The sequence below is a fragment of the Oryctolagus cuniculus genome, chromosome 3 (assembly GCF_051225735.1).
Source record: "Oryctolagus cuniculus isolate XC-2025 breed Fujian yellow rabbit chromosome 3, ASM5122573v1, whole genome shotgun sequence".
Taxonomy (NCBI): Eukaryota; Metazoa; Chordata; class Mammalia; order Lagomorpha; family Leporidae; genus Oryctolagus; species Oryctolagus cuniculus.
Window position 1 is genome coordinate 44,464,518 of NC_142869.1, and position 16,908 is coordinate 44,481,425.

Here is a 16,908-nt window from a genome sequence, read left to right on the forward strand (position 1 = left end):
CTGGGTTCTAGTCCCGGTTGCTCCTCTTCCAGTCCAGCTCTCGCTGTGGCCTGGGAAGGCAGTGGAGGATGGCCCAAGTGCTTGGGCACCTGTACCCACATGGGAGACCAGGAGGAAATACCTGACTCCTGGCTTCGGATCGGCACAGCGCTGGCTGTAGCGGCCATTTAGGGGGTGAACCAGCAGAAGGAAGACTTTTCTGTCTCTCTCTCTCCCACTGTCTAACTCTCTCAAATAAATAAATAAATAATTTTAAAAATCTATCATTCTTAACAACAACAACAACAAAACGAACTTGAATCCAACATAGGACATGGGCCTATCAAAGCTGGAAGAAAACTGATCTTCTGTATATAAAGAGAAACGAAAATGAATCTTGATGTGACTGGAAGGGGAGAGGGAGTGGGAAAGGGGAGGGTTGCGGGTGGGAGGGACGTTATGGGGGGGGGGGAAGCCATTGTAATCCATAAGCTGTACTTTGGAAATTTATATTCATTGAATAAAAGTTTAAAAAAAAAGAAGAAAAAAAAAAGAAAAAAGATTCAGAGAGATTGAAAGGGAAAAAATAAAAATAAAGAGAAGAGAGAAATATAAAATATTTGGCAATAACTTACTGGTGTTAAGCAAATAAATTACATCATAGCTAACCGTTATGTAGGCTTTTTGGTTTTATGAAGCATTTACTTGCACTTAGCCTCAATAGAGCCTCACTTAGTTACATAACTTTCTCCTAAGCAAGGTTCATTCTACTATTATGATTTATTTGTTTTTTTTTTTTTAACAAAACTGATTTAAAGTGGTTCTCTGTGGTTAGTATTTTGAGTTCTGTTAGCCTTTGTACTGGTGCATGGCATTTATGTTCTTAGATTGGCCTATTTATTTCTATCTTTGAATGATTTATCCAGGGTTATGGCATTAATATCTTGCAGCACAAATGGTTAACATTTTTTGAGATTTAAAAGCAAGATTTGTTAAGAGTCAGAGACCTCCAGCCAAAGCAGAATGGAGGGGATCTCCAAGAGAGGCAAAACCCAAAGGGGCTGTTGGAAGTGGAGGAGCTTTTAAGTGCAATTTTGGAGAAAAAACTTGACAACCAGCTTGACATTCAGTTCCAAGGCAGGGACAAAATCCATCAAAAGAACTGATTTGCAATCTTTTACCCTGTCTGGCTTGATCATAAAAAAAAAAAAAGAAAAAAAAGGGGGGTAGGATACCTAATTTACTTTGCAATAAGCTGGGCACTCAGAAGGACTCTCCACTCCCTTGCTATTCTCCTGATAAGATTGGAAGCTTTCAAGGAGTGGGCAGGCAGTTTTCATCTTGCTATAGATAACCCTTGGAGGAAAGCAAGCACTCTGAACCCAAAATTTCCATTGGGACCACCCTGACTGCCTGTTAATCCATCTGACTCCTCACATTTCCTACCCCAGAAGAATAGACCCTAACTTCTGTTAGTGAAACTGGGTGATGACCTCTCTGGCTGCTTCATGCTGAAAAGGGGCATCATTGGGAACAGCAGTCAAGACAGGGTTCCAGCAGAAGGTGTCTTCTCAGCAGAAGGTGGCTTCTCCAGGGGACACTGTGCCAGCTTGCAGAAATTGTTTCCATCAAGGTTTCATGTGCATGGCCATCTAGAATTTCACTGGTTTAAGTCTGGAGAAAATGAATCTAATAAGCAGATTAAACTCTCAGGGTCTAAAACAAAGGACAGAGTCATTAGTAGAGGACCTAAGAAAGGAGCTGTCTAAACCATGAAGTTTTCCCATTGAGAGGTAAACAGAAACTGACAGGAGGGACCTGATAATAATCATGTGGGCTAAGACCTGGCCAGCGGTATATGAGGTCCAGACCTATCTCTTCACATGGGGTGCTGGAAGAGACAACATAAGGGAGGTGTGAACTTCCTTAGGGAAGACACCTGTTGACTTCCATTACCTAGCTGTCCTGGAAGGAGAGCTGGCCTAAATAGAAGTTATGTGGCATCTCTAAAAGGAAATTTTAGTTCTGCCTGCAATATTACTGACCCTACGTGGCCATCCTCTCAACAGTGGTAGTTACTTTGGAAGCTGGGTCGAGTGAAGAGCTTTTCAGCTTAGAGCCAACAAGGTCTGCAGCTCTGACCTGGAAGCCCTTCAACCCACAGAGCAGTTCCATTTCCAGAGACCCAACTCATGACTGGCAGAGCTACCGGGGTTCTCCAAAAACTGACTTCTGTGTCCCTCTGAAGCCCTGGCTTTCCACATTGAAAACCGTTGCCATTTGCAGTGGACTGTCCTATTGGGTCTCCTTGATGGCATATCATTATGTAAAGCATCCATTAATTGGTCTGCCACCTATCTTTACATTGCTACGTCTGCTGTTTTTTTTTTTTTTTAACAATCACAACAGATACATTAAGGAGCACAATAGATTACTTCAACAGATTACAAAATCTGTGTCTCTTTGGTCATCTCAGGGATCAGAAATAAAACCTTAAATATAAGAGTTAGCACATGCAATCATTCCATAACTTGGAACAATTTTAACAGAACTAGGGAAGAGAAAATAGCTTACTGGAGCTGGCTAGAAACTGACAGAGAGTCACCAATCAAAAACTATTAAAAGGAGATGCTGAAGTTTTTAAACAGATTTTTGAAAAAACAAAATAAGACAAAACTTATGACTTTAACAGAAGATCAGATTCTAATTCTACTGTCAAGTGGTATTGAACTATTTTCCTATGGACAATTTATGAAAACATACTTTAGCAAACACAAATAGTTTTGCCATAGAATATAAGATGCTAAGAGTACCAAAGTTTACATTTAGACACATTTATCTCATTTGCCTTTACCCAATTTGCATTTAGCAGTTACACCAGGATGACTGAGGATGCTGATATTATATCATACCTCTGTCTGAATTAAGGTCAAAATTACATTTATATGGAATTCCACTCCTTTTTAAAGAACTCTAGCTATAAATCAGTGACATTAAACCAGAGATTGCAAAATCCACCTTAGGGGACTATAATAAGCATTGATTATCCATTGCTATTTCATCAGAAACCTGTTGCAAACAAGTTCAGCAAGTTACAAAGCAATGTTTTTAAAGGCATTGATCTTCCTAGATTCAAGAGAGAAATTCCTTTAAACCCAATGTACAGTTACAGTTGAACCAAATTCTCATGTATGAGATTGCTATTTACCAAAGACATCTCTTTAGATTCTAATTGAATTTGAGTCTAGTTTTCCTTTTACTACTCTGCCTTCCCCACCCCCCCAAAATACCTTAGGCCAGCAATGCCTAGTCAGTAGTCAGCTACTTGGGACTGCCTCTGAAACAAAAGGTTCAGGCAGCTTCCATATGGGTGCCAAGGGTGATTGTGGGCTAGGAGCTGAAGAGCAGGGACAAGAAGTGCACTGAAGATTGTTCACCATTGTGCTAGGTTTAATGGGAGAGGGCATCCATCAGAGCAGATGGGCACCTCTCCAGAGATTCCTAAGGAGAATCTGATAGGAGGCAGAATAAAGGGCCATGGCCTACAAGGAGGCTTCTATAAGAGCTTACAAAGATGCAGAGTAGAGAGAAAACTGGAAGCCGTGCAAAGATACAATAACCTTATGCCCCAGACCAAAAACCAATACTGGAAGTGTCTAATTTTGGGGCTGTCAGTCAAACCAGGCTCAGGGATGAGGAGTCAGGTCAGGGGGTATCTCAAGTCCAAGACGTCATCATCTGGATTAATCCATATATATTCAATAGCATCTGAATTTGTTGGGCCTAGATTCTTGCCTAGAAACCCCTGGGCAAAAGTACAACAATGGGGGCAATGGTCACCTCATAACAACTCTCCTCCACTGGGGAGTAAAGGCCTCAACAATAATAAAATGTGATAACAGGGGAACCCTGATGGCTCACTAAATAGACCCAAGGACCCTGTGACACTCCGGAAAAGAAGTTAATGCATACGGGAGCATATGCAGGGAAACAGAGCCAAGAGGCAATTTAGGAGGCAGAGTTCTGAGATGAGGAGTCAGAGTAGAAGGGTTGGCACTTTTCACAACTCACTTAGGCTAACTTCTCTATCCTCTAGCTTGTAAGCAGACCAGATGGTGGTACAGAAAAAGATGAAGCATTTTTCTTTAAGCACAGGAGTCAAAGAAATCTCAAAGTAGATGGTTTGCCCCCTGGCTGGAATGAGAGGATAAAAATGGAAGCACACTTCAGGTCTTATCTTTCCTGGGTTTGAGACGTCTCTCAAAACTCTCTCACTGCCTGTGGCATCCAGATGTGCACTGAAGCCCACAGGGAAGGGAGGAAGGTGAGGTTGTGATTAGCACATATTACCCACACTTGCTCAACCTTCCACTCCTGTGGCCTAGGGTATATATTTGTCAGACTAGCACATGTAGGGAGTGATCAATTACTTTAATGGTGGTGTGCTAGAATGGGCCTCTGCCTGGTCAAATATATACTAATGCTTGGTTCTTATACATAATAGTTGTTCTATGCCTCTTAAACTTGAGTCTTTCTAATGGGCCTTATTTTGACAATGAGACTTCATGGTGAGAGCATTAGCAAACAATGCTGTTTTTAGCTAGAGTTTGGTGAGAGAGTGCCAGTCCTGGTTACCACATAGGTTGGTGACTAGGCAGGTAAAATCACAAAAAAAGCATTGTGAGGAAATAAAATTCTCCTAGTAAACCTTCTCTGAGGTATATACTACATAGAAAGGACCAGAAAGAAGTGGCCCAAAAGAGGAGACTCGAGAAAGAAAAAATAGGGGATACCACAGATATGCTGAGACTTTACACACAAGTTCAGGCCACATGGGGACTTAATGGGAGTCTAGATCCAAAAACTGCCTGTCTGCAAAAGGGATAATTAAACTTTAACCCGGAGCTAACAAGTGAAATTTCTAGGAAATACCTGCTAATGACAATTCGAGTTTATAGGAATTGAGGAGACCTGGTAAGTTATGGAAAGCATTTGAAGGACAGAGAGAGACATGATCTTTTTGGAACGTGGGGTAATGGAAAAGTTCATTCAGGCATGGAGCCTGGAGCCCATAGCCTCGCTCCAAGCTGCCCCAGTCTCTCCGACAAATTAATCTCCGAGGAAGGAAGAACAAAATGCAGTTTTTGGCTGACACTGTAACATGCTATTGGGGTCTGTTGACTGGTCAGGGAATCCTTGAAAAATGCCACAGTGGCCCTGGCCCATCTTCCAGTCCCACATAGTGGGCTAATCCCTGTGAAAGGAAGCTGAATTGTACCAAACCAACATTCCCAGAGCTGAGACAAGAAGTAAGAAGAGTGGAGCTTCTGACTTTATAGCTTGTGAGAACTTCAAAACAGCAGGGGGCTTTCTCCCTAAAGGAAACTGTGTTTCCTGGCACAAGCTATCAGGGTCCAGCTATCGGGGTCTGCTGCCCGGGCATGAGACTTTTTGGAAGCACTGGAGTGTTGCCCCAGCCAGGATCCATCAAGACCTTGTTTCAAGGTCTTCTTCCAGTCCCACACAAAGGGACAGTCCACACAAAAGGGAGGGGAAGTGTACCACAGCCCAGTGCCCACATAGGATTGTCAGGGACTGGATTCCGGCCAAGAGATTTTCAGAACACACCAGGGAGTGCCCCGGCTAAAGTCCTTCATTCATCTCAAGCCCCTTTCCCAGTTCTTTCAGGAAGGACTGATCCATACCAGAGAAGAGAGAGGTTAGAATAGGGTCTCAGCTCCAGGGGATTGCTCTGGCCTCAATCAGCAAGCCTTGCCCCTGAGTCTTAAGACTGGCAGCCACACTAATCGCTTTTAACTGGCTGACAGGGAACTGGTGTTTTTGAGAAAATGAGAATTGCTATGGATAGAGTGAAATTCCCAAAAAAAAAAAAGTGAAAGCTGTCCTCATGCTCATGAGTCCAGCAGGATGATCTGATGTTGGCTGGAGTTGAACTTGAGTGGGATCCATGCAATGGCACCAAAATGCTACAGGTGAAACAGCAATGGAGAAAATATTATTACCTTGTTTCTTTGTCTCACATGAAAGAATAATTTCAAAGTGGACAAGCAGAGTGATTTAAAAGCATGCTTTATAAGAGTCGGAGACCTCTAACTAGAGTGGCATGGAGGGAGGCTCCGAGAGATACAAACCCCCAAATAGTTAACATTTGATATAGCACTATTCATTTAGTGATGAGTTTACTTGACAGTTTAAGGGAATTGTTCAAACTGCAAAGCTGGTTAATAATAGAGTAGGAATGATACCCATGGTTTCCTGAAACCTAATTTAGCACTCTTCGTTACCTCCTACAGAGGTATTCTTACCCTTCTCTGATGGTTCAAAGCATACCACTGGGTGTCTATACTGGCCCCCAGTTTAGCATTATCTGCCATTCCTTGTAAGCCAACCCTCTCTAACAGACTCAGTCCAGGGAACTTCATCTTGTTTACTCTTCCATCATACTGCCTATGTCAGAATCGTGGACTCTCAGTCATACTACCACGCAAAGGAAGCATGAGCTCCAGAACAGAAACTAGAAATTTATGACAGTAGCAGAGTTACCCTTGAGCTAGACACCAGATAGAACCAAAACCCCGAACTTCTGTGAACTTTTGATCTCTATCTTAAACATTGATATGTTCATCCTGCCTAGTCTCATCTTTGTGAAATCTTTAATTATGCTTTCCTTGCTTCATTGGATCAACCTAGGATTTTATTTTGCTTAATGATTCTCTGAAGTCATGGTTTCTTCTTGTGATTTCATTCACTGAGTCCTACTGCATGATCTTTACTCTTTTATCTTTTTTTCTCAGGCCAAGACTGCTGGCAATTTGTACTCCATCAAAGCTTCTCATTCAATTCTGAGGTTGTAGTGGCAACTTAAGTACTCTGCCCAGACCCCCCTTGCCTTCTGTGTGCCTTCACATCTAATACCCAGCACCTGTGCTCCATGGAGTTCTCAGAACCCACTTTACCCAATGTTTGGAGAGGTGAAAGTACCTGGGAATTCACTTCCTTCTAGGCATCATTTTTTTTTTAAACTTTTATTTAATGCATATAATTTTCCAAAGTACAACTTATGGATTACAATGGCTTCCCCCCCATACCGTCCCTCCCACCCACAACCCTCCCCTTTCCCACTCCCTCTCCCCTTCCATTCACATCAAGATTCATTTTCGATTATCTTAATATACAGAAGATCAGCTTAGTATACATTAAGTATGGATTTCAACAGTTTGCTCCCACACAGAAACATAAAGTGAAAAATAATAGACGATTTTTTTAAATGATGATGAAATCAGAGCAGACCTATTGTCATGTTTAATCCCAGTGAGAGTCAAGTTGGGAATTGATAATTTCTTTTTTTTTTTTTCTTTTTTTTTTTTTTACAGAGGATCAGTTTAGTATGCATTAAGTAAGGATTTCAACAGTTTGCACCCCCATAGAAACACAAAGTGAAATATATTGTTTGAGTACTCGTTATAGCATTAAATCTCAATGTACAGCACATTAAGGATAGAGATCCTACATGAGGAGTAAGTGCACAGTGACTCCTGTTGTTGACTTTACCAATTGACACTCCTGTCTATGGCATCAGTAATCTCCCTATGCTCCAGTCATGAGTTTCCAAGGCTATGGAAGCCCTCTGAGTTCTCCGACTCTTATCTTGTTTAGACAAGGTCATAGTCAAAGTGGAGGTTCTCTCCTCCCTTCAGAGAAAGGTACCTCCTTCTTTGATGACCTGTTCTTTCCACTGGGATCTCACTCGCAGAGATCTTTTGCCAGAGTGTCTTGGCTTTCCATGCCTGAAATACTCTCATGAGCTTTTCAGCCAGCTCCGAATGCCGTTAGGGCTGATTCTGAGGCCAGAGTGCTATTTAGGACATCTGCCATTCTATGAGTCTGCTGAGTATCTCACTTCCCATGTTGGATCACTCTCCCCTTTATTTACTCCATCGGTTAGCGTTAGCAGGTACTAGACTTGTCTATGTGTTCCCTTTGACTCCCAGTCCCTTCACCATGACCAACTGTGAACTGAAACTGATCACCTGGAACAGTGAGATGGCATTGGTACATGCCACCTCGATGGGATTGAATTGGAATCCCCTGGTATGCTTCCAACTCCACCACTTGGGGCAAGTCAGCCTGAGCATGTCCCAAATTATACATCTCTTCCCTCTCCCATTCCCACCACCATGTTCAACAGGGATCACATTTCAGTTAATTTTCAACACTTAAGAATAACTGTGCATCAATTACAGATCTAAACCAGTCATATTAAGTAGAACAGATAAAAAAAACTACTAAGAGGGATAATGTATTAAGTTGTTCATTAACAGTCAGGGCTATGCTGATCAAGCCACCATTTCCCATAGTGTCCACCTCACTCCAACAGGTTTCCCTCTTGGTGTTCAGTCAGTCGTCACCGATCAGGGAGAACATATGGTATTTGTCCCTTTGGGACTGGCTTATTTCACTCAGCATGATGTGTTCCAGATTCCTCCATTTTGTTGCAAATGACTGGATTTCGTTGTTTCTTACTGCGGTATAGTATTCTAAAGAGTACATATCCCATAATTTCTTTATCCAGTCTACCGTTGATGGGCATTTAGGTTGGTTCCAGGTCTTAGCTATTGTGAATTGAGCTGCAATAAACATTAGGGTGCAGACCGCTTTTTTGTTTGCCAATTTAAATTCCTTTGGGTAAATTCCAAGGAGTGGGATGGCTGGGTCGAACGGTAGGGTTATCTTCAGGTTTCTGAGGAATCTCCAGACTAACTTCCATAGTGGCTTGACCAGCTTGCATTCCCACCAACAGTGGGTTAGTGTCCCTTTTTCCCCACATCCTCGCCAGCATCTGTTGTTGGTAGATTTCTGCATGTGAGCCATTCTAACCGGGGTGAGGTGAAACCTCATTGTGCTTTTGATTTGCATTTCCCTGATTGCTAATGACCTTGAACATTTTTTCATGTGCCTGTTGGCCATTTGGATTTCCTCTTTTGAAAAATGTCTATTGAGGTCCTTGGCCCATCTCTTAAGTGGGTTGTTGGTTTTGTTTTTGTGGAGTTTCTTGATCTCTTTGTAGATTCTGGTTATTAACCCTTTATCTGTTGCATAGTTTGCAAATATTTTTTCCCATTCTGTCGGTTGTCTCTTCACTCTCCTGACTGTTTCTTTTGCAGCACAGAAACTTCTCAATTTGATGCAATCCCAATAGTTGATTTTGGCTTTGACTGCCTGTGCCTCCCGGGTCTTTTCCAGAAATTCTTTGCCTGTGCCAATATCTTGAAGGGTTTCTCCAATGTTCTCTAGTAACTTGATGGTGTCAGGTCGTAGATTTAGGTCTTTAATCCATGTTGAGTGGATTTTTGTGTAAGGTGTAAGGTAGGGGTCTTGCTTCATGCTTCTGCACGTGGAAATCCAGTTTTCCCAGCACCATTTATTGAATAGACTGTCCTTGCTCCAGGAATTAGTTTTAGATCCTTGATCAAATATAAGTTGGCTGTATATGTTTGGGTTGGTTTCTGGTGTTTCAATTCTGTTCCATTGGTCTATCCATCTGTTTCTGTACCAGTACCATGCTGTTTTAATTACAACTGCCCTGTAGTATGTCCTGAAATCTGGTATTGTGATGCCTCCGGCTTTGTTTTTGTTGTACAAGATTGCTTTAGCTATTCAAGGTCTCTTGTGCCTCCATATAAATTTCAGCACCATTTTTCCAGATCTGAGAAGAAGGTCTTCGGTATCTTGATTGGTATTGCATTGAATCTGTAAATTGCTTTTGGGAGAATGGACATTTTGATGATATTGATTCTTCCAATCCATGAGCATGGAAGATTTTTCCATTTCTTGGTATCCTCTTCTATTTCTTTCTTTAAGGTTTTGTAATTTTCATCGTAGAGATCTTTAACGTCTTTGGTTAAGTTTATTCCAAGGTATTTGATTGTTTTTGTAGCTATTGTGAATGGGATTGATCTTAGAAGTTCTTCCTCAGCCATGGCATTGTCTGTGTATACAAAGGCTGTTGATTTTTGTGCATTGATTTTATACCCTGCTACTTTTCCAAACTCTTCTATGAGTTCCAATAGTCTCTTAGTAGAGTTCTTTGGGTCCCCTAAATACAGAATCATGTCATCTGCAAAGAGGGATAGTTTGAGTTCTTCCTTCCCAATTTGTATCCCTTTAATTACTTTTTCTTGCCTAATAGCTCTGGCTAGAACTTCCAGAACTATATTGAATAGCAGTGGTGAGAGTGGGCATCCCTGTCTGGTTCCAGATTTCAGTGGAAATGCTTCCAACTTTTCCCCATTCAATAGGATGTTGGCTGTGGGTTTTTCATAGATTGCTTTGATTGTATTGAGGAATGTTCCTTCCAAACCCAGTTTGCTTAGAGTTTTCATCATGAACGGGTGTTGTATTTTATCAAATGCTTTCTCGGCATCTATTGAGAGAATCATATGGTTTTTCTTCTGCAGTCTGTTAATGTGGTGTATCACATTGATTGTCTTGCGCACATTAAACCATCCCTGCATACCAGGGATAAATCCCACTTGGTCTGGGTGGATGATCTTTCTGATGTGTTGTTGCATTCTATTGGCCAGAATTTTATTGAGGATTTTTGCATCTATGTTCATCAGGGATATTGGTCTGTAATTCTCTTTCAGTGCTGCATCTTTCTCTGGCTTAGGAATTAAGGTGATGCTGGCTTCATAGAAAGAATTTGGGAGGATTCCCTCTTCTTCGATTGTTCTGAATAGTTTGAGAAGAATTGGAGTTAGTTCTTCTTTAAACGTCTGGTAGAATTCAGCAGTGAATCCATCTGGTCCTGGGCTTTTCTTTGTTGGGAGGGCCTTTATTACTGTTTCAATTTCTGTCTCAGTTATGGGTCTGTTTAGGTTTTCGATGTCTTCCTGGTTCAATTTAGGCAGGTTGCATGAGTCCAGGAATCTATCCATTTCTGATAGGTTTCCCTGTTTGCTGGCATACAAGTCCTTGTAGTAATTTCTGATGATTCTTTTTATTTCTGTGGTGTCTGTTGTTACATTTCCTTTTTCATCTCTGATTTTATTGATTTGGGTCTTTTCTCTTCTTTTTTTAGTTAGTTGGGCCAATGGGGTGTCAATTTTGTTTATTTTTTCAAAAAACCAGCTCTTCGTTTGGCTGATTTTTTGTAATGTTTTTCTTGATTCAATCCTGTTGATTTCTTCTCTGATTTTAATTATTTCTCTTCTCCTACTAGATTTGGGTCTGATTTGCTGTAGGTTTTCTAGATCCTTGAGGTGAATTGAAAGCTCATCTATTTGGTGTCTTTCCAATTTCTTGATGTAGGCACCTATTGATATAAACTTTCCTCTTAACACTGCTTTTGCTGTGTCCCATAAGTTTTGGTATGTTGTGCTGTTATCCTCATTTACTTCCAGAAAGTTTTTGATTTCTCTCTTGATTTCTTCTATGACCCATTGTTCATTCAGGAGCATGTTGTTCAATCTCCATGTGTTTGCGTATGCTCTAGGGATTCCTGAGTTACTAATTTCCAACTTCATTCCTTTATGGTCTGAGAAGCTGCATGGTATGATTCTAATTCTTTTGAATTTGCTCAGACTTGCTTTATGGCCTAGTATGTGGTCAATCCTAGAGAAGCTTCCATGTACTGCTGAGAAGAATGTAAAATCTTTAGCTGTAGGATTGAAAGTTCTGTATATATCTGTTAGATCCATTTGGGCTATAGTGTCGTTTAAATCTACTGTATCCTTGTTGATCTTCTGACCGGATGATCTGTCTATTTCTGAGAGTGGAGTATTGAAGTCCCCCAGTACTACTGTATTGGGGTCTAAGTCTCCCTTTAAGTCCGTTAATAAATCTTTTAGATAAACTGGTGCCCTGTAGTTAGGTGCATATACATTGATAATTGTTATATCTTCCTGTTGAATTGATCCCTTAATCATGATATAGTGTCCCTCTTTGTCTCTCTTAACAGTTTTTGTGGTAAAGTTTATGTTGTCCGATATTAAGATGGCTACGCCCGCTCTTTTTTCATTTCTGTTGGCATGGTATATCTTTTTCCAGCCTTTCACTTTCAGTCTGTATGGATCTTTGTTGGAAAGATGTGTTTCTTGTAAGCAGCATATAGATGGGTTTTGTTCCTTAACCCAATCAGCCAATTGGTGTCTTTTAACTGGACAGTTCAGGCCATTCACGTTCAAAGTGACTAATGATAAGTGGTAACTTTGCCCTGCCATTTGCCAAAGATAAGTTCTAATATATGCTTTGAATTCCCTGTGATCTTTTGCTGTGAGGTTTCCTTCCTTGGTTTCCTTCCTTTACCTTCTTTCATATTGATGACCGTGTTTCTGTGTTTCTGTGTGTAACACATCTTTAAGCATCTTTTGCAGGGCTGGACGAGTGGCAACAAATTCTTTCAATTTCTGTTTGCAATGAAAAGTCTTTATTTCACCTTCATTCACAAATGATAGCTTTGCAGGATATAATATTCTGGGCTGGCAGTTGTTCTCTCTTAGTACCTGGGCTATATCTCGCCATTCCCTCCTAGCTTTTAGAGTTTCTGATGAGAAGTCAGCTGTGAGTCTGATTGGAGATCCTCTGAGAGTAATCTGACGTTTCTCTCTTGCACATTTTAGGATCTTTTCTTTATGTTTCACTGTGGAGAGTTTAATTACAACGTGTCGTGGTGAGGATCTCTTTTGGTCGTGTTTATTAGGGGTTCTGTGGGCTTCCTGTACTAGGATTTCTCTGTCCTTCTCCAAACCTGGGAAATTTTCTGCTAATATCTCACTAAAAAGGCCTTCTAATCCTTTCTCCCTCTCCATGCCTTCAGGAACTCCTAGAACCCGAATGTTGGTTTTTTTAATAGTATCCTGAAGATTCCCGACAATATGTTTCAGATTTCTAATTTCCTCTTCTTTTCTTTGGTCTGACTGTATCCTTTCCTGTTCTCTGTCTTCTAAGTCCGATATTCTCTCTTCTGCTTCACCCATTCTGTTTGTAAGGCTCTCTATTGTGTTTTTCATTTGATCTATTGAATTCTTCACTTCAGTCACTATCACAGTTTCCTGTTGTACTAGTTGTTTCGTTTCATTTTGATTCCTCCTTAATATTTCATTTTCACGAGAGAGATTTTCTATCTTGTCCATTAAGGATTTCTGTAGTTCCAGAATTTGTTTTTGAGAACTTCTTAATGTTCTTATCAATTTTTTGAGATCTGCTTCTTGCATTTCTTCTATGTCATCATCTTCATAATCTTGAATTGGGGTGTCTTTTTCATTTGAGGGCGTCATGGTGACTTCCTTGTTTTTATTACCTCGGTTTTTGCGTTTGTTATTTGGCATATTGGAGATATTTGGTTTCTTCACTGTGGTGCTTTTTCTTGTTATACTATGACTCTAGATTAAGTGGACTATCTGTTTTTGATGGAGCCTTAGGGCTTGAGATGGGTGTGGCCTGAGAGCTCTGTTTGGTGTGCCAAAGGTGACACTCCCAGGTTAGGCGTGGTGAACCTCTCTCTCTCTCTCTCTTTCTTTTTTTTTTTTTTGATTCAAAAGGGAAGTTATTCTGCACAGCTGAACGAAGTTGGAGGTAGTTAGCAGGCAAATGATATACCCACAGGAGCCAGAGATCGGAAGCTCTTTCCCAAGATCCCCACAGGGAATCTGTTCGGCCCTCAGAGTGGGCTCAAATTCTCCTTCAGCCTCCCACTGGGTTGCCAAAGTTACGGAATTGTAGCGTCTCTGGAGAGTGCTCACGTGAATTCCGTGAGTTCTCTCCCCCACCGTCTCTTTTTTCACAGTCTCAGTTCAGTAGCACCACAAATTTACTAGCTCCTAATCTCCTGTTAATTCGCCCCGCCCAGAGTCGGGTTTTTCTGCTAGGCTCAGGGCCGGTGCAGACCTGAGGTCGCTCTGCTTATGACGTATGTCCAAGATGGCGCCTGCTCTTTGTCTTGCTCGCCCTTGAGAGGTGAGCGGAGAGAGAGAAACCCGTGTCCGTACTAGTCACCCTTTTTTTTTTTTCTCTCTCTCTCTCTCTCTTCCAGTTAGCCTTGTGAACTTCCCCCCCCCCCGGGGGGTCGTTCCCTCTAGTCTCCTCTCTCCGCTTGCCTGCCGGTGTCTCGGGCTATTGAGGTTCGGCTCACCTCGCGTTCCAGCGCTGGTGTGTTGAGTCTGCCGCTGATGTCCCAAACTGTGGGCTCCCACGCTGTCCACGCAGGTCCGCTGTGAGTCACACGTTCCGGAAGAGTTTCTTCTGCTGTTTCCTCCCCTACTCTTCCTTGAACCTGCAGTATCTCCACTTTTATTAAACTATCTCTCCCCAGACTATCAGTGTGCTCCCTTCCTATTCCGCCATCTTGCCGGGAGTCCCTTCCTTCTAGGCATCATTTAATGAATGATTGACAGAGGCAGAAGAATGATAGTCTGCTTCCCTTCGCTCCCATTGGGACAACTTGAGGAATAAGTGAAATTCCCAGGATTCCTTGTAGGATTACACTGGAGCGATCCCCTGCAGAACTGAGGCTTATTCCTCACCCTATGTTGATTCCACTCCTGCCTTATCCTGCTTTCCTTGATATTTCTTCCTTGATAAATCACCTCACATAAATCTTCATCTCACAGTCTGCTTCTGGAGAATCCAAACTCAGATGGAGGTCTTTCAACATTTGGTCCTTGTCTTACATCAAAGCATCCTGAATCTCTGCATACCAAAGGTTCTGAACAGACAGTTAGATTCCCCCCTCCCCCACAAGCTTGCATCTCAGTAGTTGTCAATCATGCTTCTTTGAAGTATCTCCAGGGCTTTTCATAAATAAAAAATAGAACACTCCAATACTCCCAGGATAATTATACTCTTAGTATTTCTATTTTCTATCTTACCACCTGATTATCAGCCAAAGCCCTTGGTTTGTGTTTTGAGATGCTTGTTTGAAGTCCCCAATGTTAGTTTCAGTTTTTCTCTGGGACTCCAACCGTATAGATATAAAACATTTTGTTTTGAGAATTGGCTTGAGTATTTCAGTTGAAATACCATGAGTATGGTTATCCTGGGAGAATTGGAGTGGCATTTAAATTGCTAATCCAACATACTAGACCTGTCAACTGTAAATAGCATTCCACAGCAGCTATTGCTTTTATACCCACAAGATCATTAAAAATACCCAATCCCCAGAAAGCCCATCACACATAGCTAAACCTAATCTGCCTACCATAATTAAGTGGCCTCTTTTTTTTTTTTTTTTTTTTTTTTTTTTTGACCGGCAGAGTTAGACAGTGAGAGAAAGAGAGAGAAAGGTCTTCCTTCTGTTGGTTCACCCGCCAAATGGCCACTATGGCTGGCGCGCTACGCCAATCAAAAGCCAGGAGCCAGGTACTTCCTCCTGGTCTCCCAGGCGGGTGTAGGGCCCAAGCACTTGGGCCATCCTCCACTGCCTTCCTGGGCCACAGCAGACAGCTAGACTGGAAGAGGAGCAACTGGGACAGAATCCGGCACCCCAACCGAGACTAGAACCTGGGGTGCTGGTGCCACAGGCAGAGTATTAGCCAAGTGAGCTGCGGTGCCGGCCTTACGTGACTTCTTATAGCTGAACTTTGCTGTTAGTCTGTCTCTGGCTCAACACCCCATGTAGCCCTAGGTGGCAGCCTTCTTTCATATGAAGCCACAAGTAACAGAGTTCTGCCTTTCATCCATGCAAATAACCAAAATCACACATAAGATCATATTATGAGACAGAAGCCTGGCAGGAAACACTTTACTCAAGTGATAAAAATCAGTGTAATCACAAACAAGACTAGTGTCTGCTAATACTAACTGACAGAATAAAAAAAGGAGAGAACGATCCAACATGGGAAGTGGGATACACAGCAGACTCATAGAATGGCAGATGTCCTAAACAGCACTCTGGCCTCAGAATCAGCCCTTAAGGCATTCAGATCTGGCTGAAGAGCCCATGAGAGTATTTTAGGCATGGAAAGACAAGATACTCTGACAAAAAAAAAAAAAAAAAAACAACTAAATTAAAGATCTCTGCAAGTGAGATCCCAGTAGAAAGAATGGGGCCATCAAAGAAGGAGGTACTTTTCTCTGAAGGGAGGAGAGAACTTCCACTTTGACTATGACCTTGTCTGAATAAGATCGAAGTCGGCAAACTCAAAAGGCTTCCATAGCCTTGGAAACTCATGACTAGAGCCTAGGGAGATTACTGATGCCATAAACAAGAGTGTCAAATTGTTAAGTCAACAACAGGAGTCACTGTGTACTTACTCCTCATGTGGGATCTCTGTCCTTAATGTGTTGTTCAATGTGAAGTAATGCTATAACTAGTACTGAAACAGTATTTTACACTTTATGTTCTGTGTGGGTGCAAACTGATGAAATCTTTACTTAATATATACTAAATTGATCTTCTGTATATAAAGATAATTGAAAATGAATCTTGATGTGAATGGAATGGGAGAGGGAGCGGGAGATGGGAGGGTTGCAGGTGGGAGGGAAGTTATGGGGGGGAAGCCATTATAATCCATAAACTGTACTTTTGAAATTTATATTTACTAAATAAAAGTTAAAAAAATAAAAAAAGAGAATAAGAAATGAAAAAAAAAACTAGTGTAATCAGTAAATGAACCATTTTGAAATTGTGTACCATCTAATGGGATGCAATGAGGAGAGCTCAATTCCATTTCTATGATATTCCTGTAAAAGGCACATAAATTGAATCATGAGGGAATGTCATACAGAACCAACTGTGGGGCATTCAACATAATATTAATCGGCTTATCAAGGTCATGAAAATGAAGTCTTTCCAAAATTATCAGGCCCTTTCATGTGCAAAACTAAAGGAATGTTGATCTAGTCAATTCAGCAAGAACTTGAGAGAGGTGGTTGTCTCCATCATGCTCTCTTAGCCAGTCCCACCTACAT

At 41.5% G+C, this 16,908-nt stretch overlaps 1 protein-coding gene across 2 annotated transcripts in view; it reads left to right on the top strand.

Moving 5' to 3' along the window:
• Positions 1-16,908, top strand: part of DNAH7 (dynein axonemal heavy chain 7) — a 384,555-nt gene that overhangs the window by 249,835 nt on the left and 117,812 nt on the right. The gene's annotated exons all lie outside the window — the stretch shown is intronic.